Raw genomic sequence first — 18,866 nt, forward strand, 5'->3', positions numbered from 1 at the left:
TAATGAAGGGGAGCTGGTGATATTCTTCAGTTCCTATTTGATGGTGACCTCCCCTGAGATCCCTAACATGGAATCAAAAGATGGGGCTCTGCCTTCAAGGAACCAGGATGAGTCAAAAACAGCCAAGCAATGTTGCATTGACATACAGCCCGGTCTTATTTCTACTCACAACATGAGATTAAGGTGAGTCATTAGGAGCTTCTTTTCTTCCTGTGAGGGACACTGCTCAGACACACTTACAAGAGCACTGACAAAGAAAATGAACGTAGACTTCAAACTGATTGCAGCTTCTACATATATTGTAATCATGTGATTGTACCTAGCCTTGAAATGAACAGAAATGTATAAGTCTATCATGTTGCATGTGCCGATATTGTAGGTTGGCAGACATGTATGTCAGCAACTGCTCACAAGTGTTTTAGACCCATGAATGATGACTTGCTTTATCATTAAAAAAAGTTTTAAACTGGTAGTGCAGAGTAGGACTTGAATTCAGGGGCTGGGCCCTGTCCCTTTGCTATTTTTACTCAAGGCTAGTGTGTAGCGACCGTCTACTCGACCAGCGAGGAAAAACGACCACCACACCAGGAGTCTTCTCAGATCACGCTTTATTGGAGAGCCTTTTAGTTGTAGGAGAGCTTGGGCGCAAGAGAGCGTGCACCCGAAACACAGCCGCTTATATAGGAGAATCGGAACGCGGGTCTTTCTATTGTTGGTCGCCTGCCTTTCACCGTCACCAGGTGTCATGGGATTGGCTGGGGACTCTACCTGGCTCGTGCACTCGCACAGCCCAGGCGTCCCGCCAAGCACCGTCTGGGGTGGTTACCTCAAAGCTGCAAGGGAGTGGGCGGAGTCTCGCCTCGGCTCCCTACAGTTCCCCCTTCTTTGTTTTATGGCAACAGGTAAGAGTAGAGGTTGGGCCTCTGTCTAAGACATTAATGAGAGGACCTTGCACTGGTCTTCGCCTGAGGGGCGCCTTCCCCAGTGATGACCAGGCCCGTCCGATGCCTTTTTTGCAGAGGTGGGATCTTGGGCATCAACCCACTTGCAACCCAGCATGCTCTTCTTGAGGAGATGAGAACCATCTCCTCAAGTGCAGTGCACTTGCCTTGCACCCTGTCCCAAATTGCAAATTGCATACCTGTCCCGGTGCAATGGGATCCCCTGATCCCTCGGGGTGCTAAGGCTATGCAGAATGGTAAGGCTTAACTGCCTCTCAGGGCCGTCAGCCAAATCTGGGGTGAGGATCCACACTCCAAAGCGGCTAATGCTTGCAAGATAACAACCTTGTCCCTTCTGGTTTGGGCTCGAAGGCGACAGACCAACCATAGGCAGACCACGCATCCTCCCAAGCAGCAGGCTAAAAACATTCTGACTCCCACCCGCTCTTTGAAAAAGGACACCGCAGAGGCAATCCAGTCAGTAAATTGTAACAGCCCACAGCATCATTGGTTTAGCTATCACAGGGATTGCTATTAGCACTGTTGCTAACAGCAGGAAGATCAGCTGCATCTTCAAGAGGGGGTTCTGTTGCAGTCTCCACCGGCCTGGTCAGTCTCATTGGCACCCAGTGAGGTACTTCTTGACTCTGTGGAAAAACACAAACAGCTCCCCTGGATCTCGTTATTACCGGATCCGGTCCATACCATTTATTATTAATAACATCCTTCCACATAACCATGTCTTTAGTATCCATGGAGTCTCTTGTCATATGCCAATCTGCGGCAGACTGATCGTTGTCATTTAGAATTAAAAAATTAAGGGTAAAGAGCGCAAGAGAAAGTCTTTCCCTGGGGGACGCGGACTCAGCAACTCCCCCTTTTTGTTTTTGAAGCATTTCTTTTATGCTTCTATTAGCTCTTTCCACTATACCTTGTCCTTGAGGATTGTAGGGCAATCTGGTGGTGTGGGCAACCTGCATTTGTGCGCAAAAGGCGCGAAAACCATGGGAAGTATAAGCAGGGCCATTATCCGTCTTGAGTCTAAGGGGCTTTCCCCAAGCTGCCCAAGCTTCTAAGCAGTGTATTCTGACGTGAGACACCTTTTCTCCTGCCAGAGGTGTGGCATGAATGACACCAGAAAAGGTGTCCACAGACACATGTAAATATTTCAACTTACCAAATTCCGTCAGATGAGTAACATCCATTTGCCATAGGGCGTTTGGTCTCAACCCCCTGGGGTTTACCCCCACATGGGGAGGATGAAGAAAGGTAACACAAGATTTACAGGCTTTAACAATATCTCTTGCCACATGCCTGGACAAATTATATCTTTTCCTAAGGGTATTAGCAGGTACATGATACAATCTATGAAAGTCTTTTGCCAATTCTACAGGATCAGCAGCAACCAGAGCCATAGCCCGAGTTGCCTGGTCCACCAAATCATTACACTTTGCCATCGGGCCCGGCAACATAGAGTGGGCACGAATATGTCCAATATAAAAAGGATGTTTTCTGTTTAAGATAAGGGATTGAATCTGTAACAAAACATTAGAAATTGTACTGGCCTGCTTAACTGAAGCAGCAACTTCAAGAGAAGCAACGGCATTTACAACATATAATGAATCAGAAAATAAGTTAAAAGGTTGATCAAATCTTTTAAAAACTTCAAGCACAATTAAACATTCAACAGCCTGTGGGACATTCGGCCGAAAAATAAAGACTACCGGCTTTTTGTGTCCTTGAACAAAAAAGGCACCTTGTCCAGATTTTGATCCATCCGTAAAGATGGTTAGAGCATCAGCCAAGGGCTCCTTTGAAGTGACAACAGGAAAATACACTAAATTTTTGTTAACTATGGCAAGCAGAGGATGCTTAGGATAATGATTATCAATTACATTTGGAAATGAGCAAACAAGAATTGCCCACATATCCATTGTGGCTGCTAAAATTTCAACTTGCTCACGGGTGTATGGAATAATTAATTTATCTGGAATTTTTGCAAAGTGCATTAAACAATACTTTATACCCAAAATTGCCTGCTTAGCCACTAATTCAGGAAAATATTGAACAGTTTTTGCTCCCACAGAATTGCCGTGGAGCCACAATAAGGGGCCATTTTGCCAAAGAACCCCCGTGGGATAATTTTTTGTTTTTAATATACATAAATCAATAGGTAATTTCAAATCAACCCGTGAAAGTTGAGCCCTAGACAAAGCTGCCTCAACCTTTTGTAGGGAATTTAGTGCTAAAGGTGTCAGGGATCTAGAGGAGGTGACTTCAGGGTCGCCCTCCAAAATAGCAAATAAAGGTAACAACTCTGACCGAGGGAGATTAAGAAACCCCCTTATCCAATTAATATCTCCTGCCAATTGCTGAAAATCATTAAGTGTTTTAAGATGACCAGTTCGAATGGAAAGTTTTTGTGGTTTAATCTCAGTAGGAGAAACAATGGTTCCCAGAAATTGAACAACACTAGTCTGCTGAACCTTCTCAGGGGCAATAATTAATCCTTTATTAGCTAAGGTCTCCGTTACCTGCCCAAACACCTTATGAAGAGTCTCTACCGAGGGAGCAGCCAACAAGATATCATCCATATAATGGACAATCTGTACTTTTGGAAATTTTTCCCTAACAGGGGTTAATGCAGCCCCCACGAACAATTGACAAATTGTTGGGCTATTAGCCATCCCTTGGGGGAGAACTTTCCACTGATAGCGAACATCTGGGGTTTCATGATTAACCGAGGGCAAAGTAAAGGCAAAGCGCTCCCTATCCTTTTCATAAAGAGGTATGGAAAAAAAGCAATCCTTAATGTCTAAAGCCAAAATAGGCCACTCTCTAGGTAAAGCAGAGAGCAGTGGAAGTCCCCTTTGGATGGGTCCCATAATTTGCATCTGGGCATTTACTGCTCTAAGGTCATGTAATAATCTCCATTTTCCGGAGGCCTTTTTGATCACAAAAATTGGGGTATTCCAAGATGACACTGAAGGCTCAACATGCCCCAGCTGCAGCTGTTCCTGGACAAGAGTTTGAGCCGCTTCCAATTTTTCTCCAGAGAGGGGCCACTGAGGAACCCACACCGCCTTTTGCGTTAACCAAGGTATGGGTACCGCACCTTCAGTGGAAGCTTTGTTTTCAGAGGCCCCTAAGAAAAACCCAAACCCTTCCTGTCCTGTTTAGGAAGTGGCTCTATCAGCTCCTTGCGTCCTTGGAGACGCCAAGCAAGCCCCAAGGCTGGCACAAATCCTTGCTGTTTCATCATATTCTGACTGGCCTCAGAATAATCATTAGTTAAAGTTAGCTTTAGCTGTTGCTGCACATCTCTTCCCCAAAGATTGACAGGGACGTCTACCACAAATGGCTGCATTTTTCCAACCTGGCCTTCGTCTGTTCTCCAAGTCAATTCTTTTGCACTTAACTGTGGGGCATCGGCATAGCCCAGCCCTTGTAAGGTCTGGGAGGATTTCTGAGTTGGCCATTGATTTGGCCACTCCCCTCTTTGGATGATGCTTCGATCTGCCCTTGTATCCACCAATCCCTCAAATCTTCTCCCTTCCACTTGGAGAGTTAGCATGGGTCTTTGGTCTAAAGTTATGGACAGGCATGTAAGGTCGACTCCAGTGGAGCCTAGCCCTTTATCTCCTCTCTCTATCTCCTTAGCAGGGAAATTGCCATGAAGAGAAGCAGAAGCTGTGCAATTCTATCCCCGGGAGAAATGGACACCACTCCATGGGGGACATGACAGAGGACCTTGATAGTCGCCGTATAGTCAGGGTCAATCACTCCTGGGAAAATTATTAATCCTCTCATTGTGGAGGAGGAGCGTCCTAAAACTATTCCTACAGTGCCTTCATCTAGGGGTCCTGTCATGTCTGTCTCCACAATCTGGACTCCCATCTGCTGTGTTAATACCCGTCCGGAGGTTGCACAGTGGTCCAACCCTGCGGAGCCTGAGGTTGCTCTTCTTGGCTGGGGAGTTGTTGCGGGTGCTGTCTGGGAGCCAGAGTCTGAAATGCCCCATAAACTTTCGGGCCCTTGGGACGAGGGCCCTTCTCTCCGTTTTTTGGCTCCTGTTCCGAATTAGTGTTAGTAATTTGGGGGATAAAATGTCCATTGATGTCTCTAACTGACCTGCATTCGTTGACCCAATGCTTTCCCTTTTTACAACGAGGACACACTCCTGGAGTCCTTGGCGGCCTGGGTATATTTTGTACAGGACCACCATTTTGTGGGCATTGCTGTCTAAAATGTCCCAACTGACCACACTGGAAACACCCTTTTCCTTTACTATCTTTTGCGGCCCCGGCAGCCGACAAGACAGCAGCTGCCAGCCCCGCATTGGTCAGGGGGCCACCTACTTCTCTGCAGGCTTTTAACCAAGCTTCTAGGCTTTGGGTTCTTACTGGGGTAATTGCCCTCTGACATTCCTTGGTGCTTTGTTCAAAAATGATTTGTTGTACAAATGGCATGGCTGTTTCCAGATTTCCTAATACCCGCTCGGCTGTCTCTAGCATACGGGCAACAAAATCAGAAAATGGCTCATTAGGGGCCTGCATGATTTTTGTTAGATTGCCAGCCACCTCTCCCTTGTTTGGGAGGGCTCGCCAGGACCTGTAAAAAACCTCGTTTACCTGGCGGTATACTTCAAAGGGATATCCTGTCTGGTCTACCGAGTAGATTCCCTGCCCGAGAAGCATGTCTACGGTCCAGTCTGGGTGCCCGTCACGGACATTTTGTCTGTATTGGGCTTGAGCCTTGTCTTGTACAATTGACCGAAAATCAAGGAACTGCCCGTGATTAAGGCAAGTACGGGCCACTTCAAACCAATCCATAGGTGTCATAGCATTAATAGTTAGCCTTCGAAGCAAGGCAGTGGTATAATTGGCCGTCACTCCATAAGTCCTGACTGCCTCAACTAAATCTTTTAACTGGGAGTAGGAAACCGGCTCAAAATTTCTTTCAGCAGTAATGGGATTCTCAAAGACTGGGAAAGCGGCTGCTAATCGCGACCAGGTTTTTTCTTTTATAAAGTGACTCTTCCCTGCCGGCGGGCACGGCGGGGGGGCCGACGGGTGAGGGGCAGCTCCGTTTCCTCTCCCTGGCTGCTGCGGTACTCCCACCCCTAGGGGGCGCCACCCTCCATATCTGTCTGCCTCGTGCTCCGCCGCAGCCTCTTCTAACTCTTCACTATCAGCTGGATCGAGCTGCTCTCCCTCCTCCTCTAACATTTCTTCCTCTGAGTCACTCACAAGATTACTATATTCTTGGTCCTGCCCTTCCACATGTAGGGCTGAGAACCGGTTTGCTTTTAAAGAAGGGCACGGGGGTCTCCTTGAGACCCGCTCCTCTCTGAAACCCTTCTCCTTTTGTGAGGGCTGCAGCCCCTCTTGCTTTAATTCTTTAGGATCCTTTTGTCTTTTTTCCCTTTTTCTTTTAGGCCTATTTTCCTCCCCCTTACTGTATGCTGACTCTGATAGACTATCCTGATGCTGCGTTAGTACTTTGCGTCCTTCCTGGATTAAATCAAACCCTCCCTCCTCGAGGCAAGTGCGCACCATCAAAAAGACAAGCCACAAGGGAAGAAGCAATGCAAGCAACCAATAAATATCTAAATCTACAGTGAACAGCATACCGGGGGATTTTTACCGACGTCTCCTCTCCGCGTGTTGAGTTCTGGCTCCAATTCGGCCTCTCGCGCGGGTCCCGTCCCAGGTTCGTTCCCGAGTTTCGGCACCAGTTGTAGCGACCGTCTACTCGACCAGCGAGGTAAAACGACCACCACACCAGGGGTCTTCTCAGATCACGCTTTATTGGAGAGCCTTTTAGTTGTAGGAGAGCTTGGGCGCAAGAGAGCGTGCACCCGAAACACAGCCGCTTATATAGGAGAATCGGAATGCGGGTCTTTCTATTGTTGGTCGCCTGCCTTTCACCGTCACCAGGTGTCATGGGATTGGCTGGGGACTCTACCTGGCTCGTGCACTCGCACAGCCCAGGCGTCCCGCCAAGCACCGTCTGGGGTGGTTACCTCAAAGCTGCAAGGGAGTGGGCCGAGTCTCGCCTCGGCTCCCTACACTAGTGCTTTACCACTTGAGTCACAGCTCCATTTACCTGCTCAGGCTGGCTTTGAACCGCAATCCCCACCTCTTAGCCTCCTGAGTAGCTAGTATTACAAGTGTCAGCCAACAGTGCCCAGCTGACACATAAATGTCTTTTGTTTAGTGACCTAGGAAGATGGCTCAGTGATAGAGTATTTGCTTCTCATGCATGAAGCCCTGGGTTTGATTCCTCAACACCACATGAACAGACAAAGATAGAAATGGTGCTGTGGCACAAGTGGTGGAGCATTCACCTTGAGCTTAAAGAGCTGAAGGACAGTGCCAGAGTTCAATCCCCATCACTAACAAAAAATATTTTGTTTACATATGGTGGAGTTCCTTTCAATGTATATACTATTTTAGATAAATATGAAGAAGCACTTAAGCACCTTACATTGTATAAAGATAAGAGTTATGCATTTCTGGGAAGAAAGTCATTAACTTACATTATGTAATGGTGTGTGTGAGGCACCAAACGGTCTCTACATCTTTGTCATTCTCCTGAAATTTGCCTTGGGTGCAGTGCAATGTTCAATGCTCAGACCATCTCAATAGACACATTTGGCATTTGTCAAAAATGACAAATCCCAGAGTGGTACTGGTGGCTCACAGTTATAATCCAATCATGAGGTTTGCAATGCGAGGATTGCGTTTAAAAGCCAGCCTGGGCAGGCAAATCTGAGTCTCTTACGATTAATTAACAATGAAAAACTTGAAAAACAAAAAATGGAAGGAGCCAAATCACCAGTGGCTCACGCCTGTAATCCTAACTACTCAAGTGGGAGATCTAAGGACCACAGTTCAAAGCCAGACCAGGCAGGAAAGTCCATGAGACTCTTTTGTTATTGTTGTTGTTGGGTCTGGTCCTGGGGCCTGAACTCTGGGTCTGAGCACTGTTCCTTATCTCTTCAGCTCAAGGCTATCTCTCTACCACTTGAGCCACATTGCCACTTCTGGCTTTTTTCTTTTTGCTTATGTGGTACTGAGGAATAGAATCCAGGGCCTCTTGCATGCAAGGCAAGCCCTCTACCACTGAGCCACTTTCCAAGCCCTCCATGAAACTCTTATCTCGAATAAATCACTAGAAAACCAGAAATGGCACTGTGGCTCAAGCAGTAAAGTGCTGTCTTTGAACTGAAGACCTCAGGGACAGCGCCCAAGCTCAGAGTTCAAGTCCCATGACCGACCAAAAACAAACAAACAAATAAAGGATCCCTTGTAGGAAAGTCTGTAAGACTCTTATCTCCAATGAATCACCAAAATGCCAGAAGTAGAGATGTGGATCAGGTGGTAGAGCACTGGTCATGAGTGATAAAAACTAAGAGACAGAACCCAGGCCCTGAGTTTAAGACTGAAGATCTGAAAACACACACACACACACACACACACACACACACACACACACACACACACACACACACACAGGAAGAAAAATTGCTATTTTAGTCCAAATGCACGTACAGATGTGCAGGTACATAAGTTTCAAAGAGGCAGAATCAAATATGATCACAGTTTGGAATACCAAAAAATACCATGTCCCATCAGTTCCTGGCAGAGAAGGAAGGCATGTGGCATTCCACCCTCAGGGAACTGCTCTTGGGGACATTCTGGGAAATCCCTCCACAGGAACACATCTGGACTACTGGAGAGTCAAAGGTGGCAAATTCCTCAAGAACCAGAAATTCACATTTCACTCCCTCCAAGGGGCCTACAGCTCCAAGAGGGTCTTTGCACTCACTCCCCAATCAACAATACCTAAAATACAGATAGGATGGGGAAGAGTGAATAGGGAGAATTAGTGGGGAGGCCTAGCGTCCCTGTGCAAGTGGTTAAATGGGAAAAGGACTGACCTGAGTAGAGACACAGGATATGCAGGTGGAAGTTAGGGAGGGGAACAAAGATGATGAGGGCATCAGTCCTACAGGATACAGACATGTGCAGACAGGGTACACTCCAGAAAGAGAATGCTGGAGGAGGTCAGGGGACAGGAGAGGGCAATAGAAAGAACTGATTGTAAAGTATGGTAAGTAGAAATAAGACTTCCATACTGGGGCCCAAGGGCCCTGGGTTCTATTTCTGACTCTACTGAGTGGACAAATCCCTATCCTCGCAGCCTCAATTTACCCCACCTGGGAGAAAAGTAGGAAGAAGCACAGACTGTTCTGGTGCTGCCACTGAGGTCACAGAGGAGGAGAAAGGAGAAGCTGCAGGTTTGAAGTAAACCCAGACAGGGGTGGGAGACTGGGGAGCAGCATTCTCTCAGCACCATACTGAGGCACTCAGTTATCTGCCTCCTAACCCCTCGGGGTGCCATCAGGCTGCCGATTATGGTGCAGAGCCCCAGCCCCACGTTGAGCAGGAAGCATAGGGCTGCCAGTAATAGAGTCACTGCCTGCAGAAGTGACACCTTCTGCTTCTGCACAGCCAGTCAGCCCCACCGGCCCTGTAACCTTGCTCCAAGCCTAGGCACATCCACATGGTGGCAACAGTAACAACTCAGCAAAAGAGTGTGGCCCAGGCACCAGGCCACTCCACAGCCCACCTTCACTTCTTCTGTTTACAGGCTAGCAACCCAGATGCTACCACTTAGTCACCACCTCAGGGGGGAGTCGCAGCCACCAACCCACAAGTTGGGGACTATGGAGTCCTCACAGTCAAGATTCCCACTTCCACACTTGTTAGACAACGAATATATCTGTTACCTTGGCCTTCTGGAGAGTTCCAGTCTATCTAGGTGTGATATGTGGGTCTGATATCAGCTATATCCCTCCTCAACTGAAATGGTGCATCTTGCTCCTCCATGGCTCCCCCCCTTGCCAAGTGAGGTGAGAAAGAGCAAGAATTGGATTGTTGGGCTATAAGCCGTACGTGCTTGGTGCTAGTGAGCAGGGTGCGTTTTGGTGGTTCAAGTGTACCCCAGGGATCTATCCCTCTTCACAGCCTCCTCTGCGTCTGTGAGCTATCCTTGAGGAGTCGAGCTTCTCAGGCTTTGCAGATACTGCTGGAGCCCTGCCATTGCCCTGCCTCCAAGGTCTCAGACTCCCCACTGCTGTTGGCCAAGGCCTGAGGACACCAAGACCCCAGGATTTCAGTGTCCGCAGCCATGAAATGGGGTCCATGCTGTGATCAGTGTGTACTGTTCCACTAATGGGCCACAGATGTTGGGTGTGCATGCACATATATAAACCAGAGAGCATTGCCTGCTGCCTGTGACATCTGTCTGCCATTTCTACCAAAGTGTTAGGGAGGCAACATGAGACTGTCCTCTGGCCTCTTCCTCATGAAGGTACAGTCCCATGCATGTCCTCTGGACACTAAGTGCACGCCGATCCCTTCCAGAAACCTCCAGTTTAGTGTTTGTCTCTATCCAGCCCCATTAGGCAACCATCAGCCAGCACCAATGTGGGCTAGACCCTGTGCCAGGCTCCAGGAGGATGTACAGGAAGCCCCAAGCCCTAAGAGTTCAAATGACTGAGGGCTGAAACACCAAACAAACATGGAGTGACCCAAGACAGGCTAATGTGGTGAGGGCTCTGAAGAAAGACTTTCTGCACCACAGAGAATCTGGTCCTCCTGATCCACTGCTCATCCCGAAACTGCTTCTTCCCTGATGCCTTCCTGTCTGCCATGTTCCACATGTGCCCTCTTGATTCTCTTCTTTCCAGCCTGCCACTAATCCTGGTGATTTACAAGCCACAAACATAGATAACTCTCACCTCCCGTTTCTTTTGGTTCCAGGCTGAACAGTAAGGTCAGTATTTCTGACATCATAGCTTGAGTCAATATCTGTAACAAAACTTTGAAGGCTTGGGTCACCTTGGCTTGAATCCACATTCCTGGGGATGACACACAAGAATTAATCAAAATAGGCAGTTTTGGCTCAAACTTGTAATCCTAGCTACTCAGTGTGATATCTGATTTGCTATTCACTGGAAGAAAGTTTATTCTAGCCTCAATCCTTCCTGCGGTAGCTAATTTTCTCTCCTGAGCCCCTTTCCCTTGGTAAAGAAGGATATCCATGGGAACAAAAATGTAAATTCAGAAACATTTTTGCTAAAAGTAAACTTCTCTCTCTCCCTCAAGCTTCCCAGACTGGCAGCTTTGCAGTTTATCACAAATTTTGCTGAATGCCACTAACAATTATGATGCTTATCACCAGCTGTACTGAGTTCTTTATTACTCAGGAAGTTGTAATAAACATCATTCCTGTTCAGAAAATTTCAGCGCACTGTCAGAAGCATTGACTCGTGTGTCCCCATTTGAGCTTCTGTGTGGTGTGAGGGTGCATGCTGACATGCATTCTCTCTGGGAAAAGGATTCCCCTTCTTCAACATCAGGGCAAAGGTCCAATGTCCCAAGGCATGTTTGACTCAAGGCTATGATTTGCTTCTGTAACCTTGCTTGCTTGCTTTGGTAAACATCACCTATGTGAAAGCACTTCCTATAAAAATCCCCCCTGAACAACAAACAGGGCTGTTCTCTAGCTCTGTGAACTGAGGACAGATGGAATATGGCTAAATAAAGAACTTCCAGCCAAATTGCCTGAGTGCTGTCATATCTTCCTGGGAAATTGGAATACTACAATTTAAATTGGAATACTACACAAGTGGCTAAAATCTGAAGACTAATCTCCATTTGAAGCCAGCCTTACAAGAAGGCCCATGACATGACACTTTTATCTCCAATAAACTACTCAGAAAAAGAAGAAGTTCTGTGACTCAAGTGATAGAGCACTAGCCCAAAGCATAAAGAGGCTCAGGAACAGCACCCAGGCCCTGAGTCCAGGTGCCAGTACTGGGAAAAACAAATACAACAACAACAAAAAAAAAACGGGTAATCAACTCTCCTGTCTTCCTTGTCCTTACTTCTCAGCCTAGTACTGTCTTTGTGTGTTCTGTCACAGTGCTGTTGACCAAGAAGTCCTTTGCACACAGAAAGCCTGCTCTTTCTTACCTGCACTGGCCACATCATTCATTCTCTATTCTCCATTCGATGTTAAACATTTTTTTGGGGCGGAGGTCCGGTCGTGGGGCCTGAACTCTGGGCCTGGGAGCTGTCCCTCAGCTCTTCAGTTCAAGGCTAGCACTCTACCACTTGAGCCATAGCGCCACTTCCGGCTTTTTTCTTTTTTTTTTTTAATATTTTATTTTATTTGAGAACATACTTACAGAGGGGTTACAATTACATGGGCAGGATAATGCATACATTTCTTACCAAGCATTGCAGCCTCCTCCTTTGTTTACCCTTCAATGGCTTTTTTCTTTTTGCTTATGTGGTGCTGAGCAATCGAACCCAGGGCCTCAGGCATGCAAGGCAAGCTCTCTACCACTGAGCCACTTTCCCAGCCCCTCTATGTTAAACTTATTTGTTCAAGGCTGATGTTCTATGTTGGGTCTTCGTCCGTCCCACGAAAGATGGATGGGGTCTGAGGAAAGGTAAGTGTGGCGCTCGCCTGTTCCCCAGCCCAGGAGACAATCAGACGCAGCAGGGAGCCAAATCCAGCAGGTAGAAAACTCATTTATTAACAGAGAGCAGCCCTTATTAAATACAAAAAGGGCGGGTGGCATGGCAAGGGAGGAAGAGGAACCAATCACTGTCAAGGTCACACCCTATCATGCACCTGAGCCTTCATGGGCTGGTTAGGCACTGATAGGAAGATCAATTGGGCTCTGCCCACTCTACTCTCTCCCAGCGCCATCTTGGCTGCCCATGTGCTCTATAGTAAATTGGGCTCTGCTCACTCAACCCCCTCCCAACGCCATCTTTGCTGCCCATGTGCTCCACAGTTCTATTGTTGAGTCTCACCTCTACTGTATCTCACTTTTTGGAGATAAGAGTTTCAGCAACATTTCTTTCTAGTCTGGCTTCAAGCCTCCATCCTCAGTTCTCAGCCCTATAAGTAGCTAGTTTTATAAGTGTGGGCCACTGGTAGCCAGCAAATTTGACTATGTTTTGGTACCTTATATATGTAGAATCATAAATATAGTTTTTATTTTTAATATGGTTTATTTCACAGTATTTTAAAGATTCATTCTTGTTGTAGCATGGTCAGAATGTCATTCCTTTTTAAGATTGAATAATATTCCCTTGGCTGGTTATACCACATTTTGTTTACCCATCAAGAGACATTTGGTTTTCTACCTTTCTACTACTGTGTATAATGTCATGAATAACATTATTATCTTTTACATTGTGCACACTGTTGTAAAAACACGCCAGAGACATCCTTTTATAATAAACTGAGGTGAATCCCCCTGTGGCTTTCCTTCATATTAACTATCAAAGAGAAAACTTAAAGCCAGTGAGGCTCATATGGAGTGACCAACTTAAATATTTTTCATCCTATTTACAAGGATATTGCTGTATTCCTATATAAATAAATATCCAGCCAGGTACTGGTGGCTCATGCCTGTAATCCTAGCTACTCAGGAAGCTGAGATCTGAGGATTGCCAGGTTGGGCAGGAAAGACTGTGAAACTCTTATCTCAAATTATCCACCAGAAAATCCAAAGTGGTTCTGTGGCTCTAGTGGTAGAGTGCTAGACTTGAGCTGAAGAGCTGAAAGAAAGTGCCCCGGCCCAGTGTTCAAGCCCCATGTTCAAAAATAAATCAATAAACAATATCCAACAAGTTGACAAATCAGGCAAGGCCTTTGCAAATTTGTTCTTCTCTTCTCTGGAAACTTCTTCTACACCTTTGTGTGGACCTGAATGCTTAATAGTTCCTGTCTTTGATCCTAGCTCATCAGGAGGCTGAGATCTAAGGATCCATGTTCAAACCCAGTCTGGAAAGCCAATTCTGACAGACTCCTATCTCCAATACACTAGCAAAAAACTTCAAAGTAGAAGTTTAGCTAAAGTGGTAGAGCATCTGCCTTGCAGGAAAAAGCTAAGCAAGTGTATGGGACCCTGAGTTCAAGCCCCAGTACTTGTACACACACACAAAAGGAAAATAAACTTTGTTTAATTCGTTCATCTTTTCAGCAGCTAGATCAGAAGTTCTGCCACAGAAAGGCCTTCTCTGGCCATATGACCTAAAATATTAACTTCCTCTCAGTTCCTTGATTTTCTCTCAGAGCAGGTCTCAGTTTGGGCCTCCCTCTGAAGGGTGTGAGCTCCAAACTCACTCTATTTTATAACATCCTTTTCTCTAGCAGCACCTAGTCCCCATTATTGAAAATCAGAAAATTGGACCTCCTTCTGAGCAGAGCAGTTTGCAAAAAGGGTCGCCCTCTTCTCTGGGTCAAGTAGCCCTAATAGAGCTGACAGCTGAGGATTTTATCTCATACAACTCTCAACCACGGGAAGGTAAACTGAGGACCTTCCCAGGATAAGAAGTAATTCCTGCTTGAGCAAAATGTATCAATCAATGTCACAACAGGAAGGAAACTATTCAGAATATATCTTCCCTTCCCCTCTCCTCTTCTAGCTCTCAAGAGGATTTTGAAAAAAATTGGATTTAAGTGTGGTTATTTTTCATATCTTCCCAGAGTCACTTGTTCAAAGCTGCACACCAGCCCAGGTTGCCCACAATAGGAACTCCACCTTAGGAGCCCAGCTTTAATCTTGGACCTCTTTCATCACTCTTACAATATAGGATGCACCCAACAAGGGAAGGCGCTTCAGGGGCTTTATCCTCCTCCCACAGACAAGTTAGTTCCAGAGGGGAAACTGACCTGGCCATCGACTGAAAGTGAACCAGAATAGGATGAGCTCAGAGTGAGCCCTCCTAATGGGAAAGTCACAACCATTAAGTTAGATAATATATAATAAAGGGTTGCCTGTCTGTGGTGGCTCACACATGTAATCCTAGCTATTCAGAAAGCTGAAGTATGAGGACTGGGGCTTGAACTCAGAGCCTGAGCCCAAGGCTAGTGCTCTACCACTTGAACCACAGTACCACTTCCAGCTTTTTCAGAGTTGGTTATTGAGATAAGATTCTCATGGACTTTCCTGGTCAGGCTACCTTTGAACCACAATCCTCAATCCTCAGCCTCCTGAGTAGCTTAGATTACAGGTGTGAACCACCAGTGCCCACCTGGCCCCCATTTTTCAGATGTACCTCACCTCATTCTCTTTCTCACTCAGAACCAGCCACACACCACTTCCTCCTGATATGGGGTTTATTCCAGCCCTGAGACTTTCACCCTAGCTATTGCCTCTGTCACATGCCCCCAAAGCTGGCTCCCTCTCAATCTACAGGTCTTGGCTTCAGTGCTACCTCTTCACAGAAACCTTTTCTCTATGTATGTGGATTCTGGGGTTTGAACGGGTTTGAAATCAGGACCTGGTCACTGTTGCTTATCTTTTTAAAATCTTAAATATAGTATTCTACCATTTGAGCCACAGTTCCCAATTATGCTTTATTGCTAGTTCATGGGAGATAAGAATTTCAGAGACATTTTTTGTTGAGACTGACTTTGAAACATGATCGTCAGATCTTAGCTTCCTGAGTAGTTAAGATTACAGGTGTTAGCCACCAGCACTTGACTCACAAGGACTCTTTCTGGCACTCTCACCTGCACTATTTATCTTTATATAGTTGTTTCATATATTGGTTTATTGACTTTTCACTTGGCTTCCACAAATAAATGATCAGTTGTGTCTTGGGTAGGTTCCCTGTCTGCTCCTAGCCTACATTTTGGATCATTCACACCTGACATGCATCTGATGAATGGTGAATCTCTCCACCCACTGTCCCCTTTTACTTTCTTTTTTTATTATTTGTTGTATGGTCTTTGGCCTTGAAATTAGGGTCTGGGCATTGTTCCTGAGTGTAATCCTAGGTTGTTAATGTTAGCTTCTTGGGAGGCTGAGATCTGAAGACCGTAGGTCAAAGCCAGTCCAGATAGAAAAGTCCCTGAAACTCATCCCCATTTAACCACCAGAAAACTGGAAGTGGCATTGTTGTTCAAGTGGTAGAACACTATCTCCTACTTGTAATTGCTTGCAAACATTAGTTCCTCTGGCTTCAGTAGCCAGCCTTTGGATTGAGACATGATCTCTCTATGCAGCCTTGGCTGTATAGGGATTATCCCTCCTATAATTCGTTTTTGAGTATACTTCTTGCAATCTTTCACATCCCAATAACAGGTCCCTGTGCTCTCAACTGCTATTATCTTTGATGTCTTATAATATTCTCCACCACTTTCTCGAGAATTGCTCTGCTCCTGGGCCTGAATACTGCAGCATATTCTGAGAAGAGTGGTAGCTATTCGCTAGCCACACCCATCCTGCCAAATCTCCGCCTTAAATTATATTTAGTCTAATTATGAGACTACCCAGAAGGAAGGGAATATTCTGCTAACCGCCCTCCTCCAACCCTGCTTCTTAGTAGACAGTTTATGATCTCAAATTGTGGCTCCCCAGAGAGGAATCTTTCACTGCTGCTTAAAAAGAAAGACCAGGCAAGGGAAACAACACAGAATCCTGGCCTGGAACTGTGCTAGGACTGGGGTTCTTCTGCAAGAAACAGAAGGGAATGGCAGGCAGAGTGGTACCTAAGCCTCTCTTCAGAGGTGACTGCTTGACATTATAAAGCAATTGAAACTCAGATGACAAGATGTAATGGTTAAGCCAGGTAAGTAAACTGGCTCTCCTTCTATAGGGAGAGGTAAGTTGGAAAGATCTGCAAGAGTTGGGCACGGTGGCACTGTTGAAGGTACTCTTTTTACTTGGACAGCCTAAGTTTTCTTTAATTAAAAGGTACATGCCCATGGCATAATTGAATGTTCTGTCCTGTATAGATCCCTGGATCTCATATGGTAGTACCTCATGTCACACTTTAAGAATGGTGGGTTCCAGCTTGTTGAGTCTTGGCTCATCAGAACACAGGGAATATTATGCAACTTGTTTAAGCTATGGGTGCTCCATTATTTGTTCAATATTTGTCTCTCCCTCAGGTCCTCAATTACCAGTTGGCAGTTTACATTTTGTCCTCAAACAGACAGTTTATATGGACCAACATATTTGGCCCTCAGAACTAGTGACTCTACCTGGATAACATCCTCCCCTCAAAGGGAAATCTTCCTGTTATAACAAAATATAAAAAGACACCTAAGCTCCAGATTTCCACCTTGTAGGCATATTTTCTTTTTCCAATTGTGGGGCTTGAACAGTGTCCTTGAGCAATTCAACTCAAGGCTAGAACTCTACCAATTGAGCCACTGTGCCACTCCCAGTTTTCTAGTGGATAATTGGAGATGAATATCACAGACTTTTCTGACCGGGCTGGCAATGAACCATGATCCTCAGATCTCAGCCTCCTGAGTAGGTAGGATTACAGGTGTGAAGCCAGTTCCAGCCATCATTTCTTTCTTGCAGGAACATTTCAGGGGTATGGAATAGCACAACACCACATAAATTTGTCAGCAGCTGCCCCGGGGAGAACCAGATGATTAGACCAAAATAACTAACCTTGATATTGCCTTTGCTGTCCAAAAGGATATTGTTGGGCTTAAGATCTCAATGTGCGATTGTGTTCTGCTGTAATTAGTACAATTTGTTTGAAGAATCTCCTGGCTTCAACTTTATATAAGTGGTGGGATTTTCAGATAGACTTCAGAAGGTAGCCCCTAGTGGCCAATTCCATGATGAGATATACATACTCTTTTTTCTCCATCACCAGGTACAACTTGATGATGTGTCTGGGCCATCCAGCCTTAAAAATGTCCATCTTATTCTCTATTCAATGCCTGGAGGACTCTCCCATATGACGTATTTTAAACTGCCATCTCGGTGTCTGTGAAGTGGTGATGGGACAGTTTCACTCAGGTAACTTGGTCAAGGAGTTCTTTTGTCTGGTATTGTTTGATGATCTCCTCGTCAAGCAGCTCGGGGATGATTCTTTGTATTCTGCGATCCTCCTGCTATGAAAGCAGGTAGCAAGTCTCCGAAAAATTAACTCAATAAAATAATGGGAAACCCGGCAAAAAGTAAAAAAGAAATACCAAAATCCAACCAACAAAACCTGCAACCAAACAGATCATCAATCTAGCTTTGAGTTAATCCAGCAGCTTACCAAGCGAGAGCTCCCAGCACTGTTAACTGACAAATGTTGGGGCACAGTGGCTTCCTATATACCCTACATGACCTATCACAATGGAGCAATCACAACTGTGCATAGTGACATCATGGGGGAAATGGACAAATCAGATTCAGACCAAGTGAGGTCAGAGAAAAAGTGGACCAATTACAGCCTGCCACCATTGACACTGTAGCTCTTAGGCCTCCAAGACTGTTGCTAGAGATTCCAGGAGGACTTGAGGTTGCTATGGTTATTTTCATGGAATTTTTGAAACCACTAAGACAGTGGTCAATGTCCTCTGACCTATGAGAGCACTCCTGCATTATATAAATTGCTTCTGTGGAGACACTAGCCAATAGCCTCCATTCTTGATGGCCACCTTATCCTATGACTTGTTCCAGGAATGACACAGCACAAAGTCCTCCATCCTTCTTAAGGACACCTGTCTCCCACAATTTACTCCTGAAGGGACAAGGTCCAGGCTGGTTCTGAGCCACAATCCTCACAATTCAGCTTCCAGAGTAGTTAGGATTATAGGCCTGAGCCTTCAGTATTTAGCATCTCTCACTTTTAGAAGAAATATATTTTTTGTTTTGTTTTGTTTTAGAAAGGGTAGTTGTAAGGTTGGGGATTTTGCTCAATGGAAGAGTGCCTGCCTGGTGAGTACAAGGCCCTGAGTTCGGCCCCTATCTCTGGGGTGGGGGGAATGTTATAAAAGAAAGGCTGGTGTTAGATATGTCCTTTTCTTTTAGCACTTTGAATTTGTTGCCCTTGCTGCCTAATACTCTTTTTTCTAATGAAAAAT

At 45.7% G+C, this 18,866-nt stretch overlaps 1 long non-coding RNA gene across 1 annotated transcript; it reads right to left on the minus strand.

Annotated features, from left to right (window-relative positions):
* Nucleotides 1–1,282: 1,282 nt before the first annotated feature.
* Nucleotides 1,283–18,069, minus strand: LOC138815545 (uncharacterized). Its single transcript, XR_011368359.1, has 3 exons — nt 17,452–18,069; nt 10,753–10,872; nt 1,283–1,588 (listed from the first exon to the last, which is right to left on the minus strand). It is a non-coding gene; the product is annotated as an uncharacterized lncRNA (long non-coding RNA).
* Between the last annotated feature and the right edge of the window lie 797 nt (nt 18,070–18,866).

Source organism: Dipodomys merriami, unplaced genomic scaffold (assembly GCF_024711535.1).
Source record: "Dipodomys merriami isolate MVZ:Mamm:240054 unplaced genomic scaffold, mDipMer1.0.p SCAF_65, whole genome shotgun sequence".
Lineage (NCBI taxonomy): Eukaryota > Metazoa > Chordata > Mammalia > Rodentia > Heteromyidae > Dipodomys > Dipodomys merriami.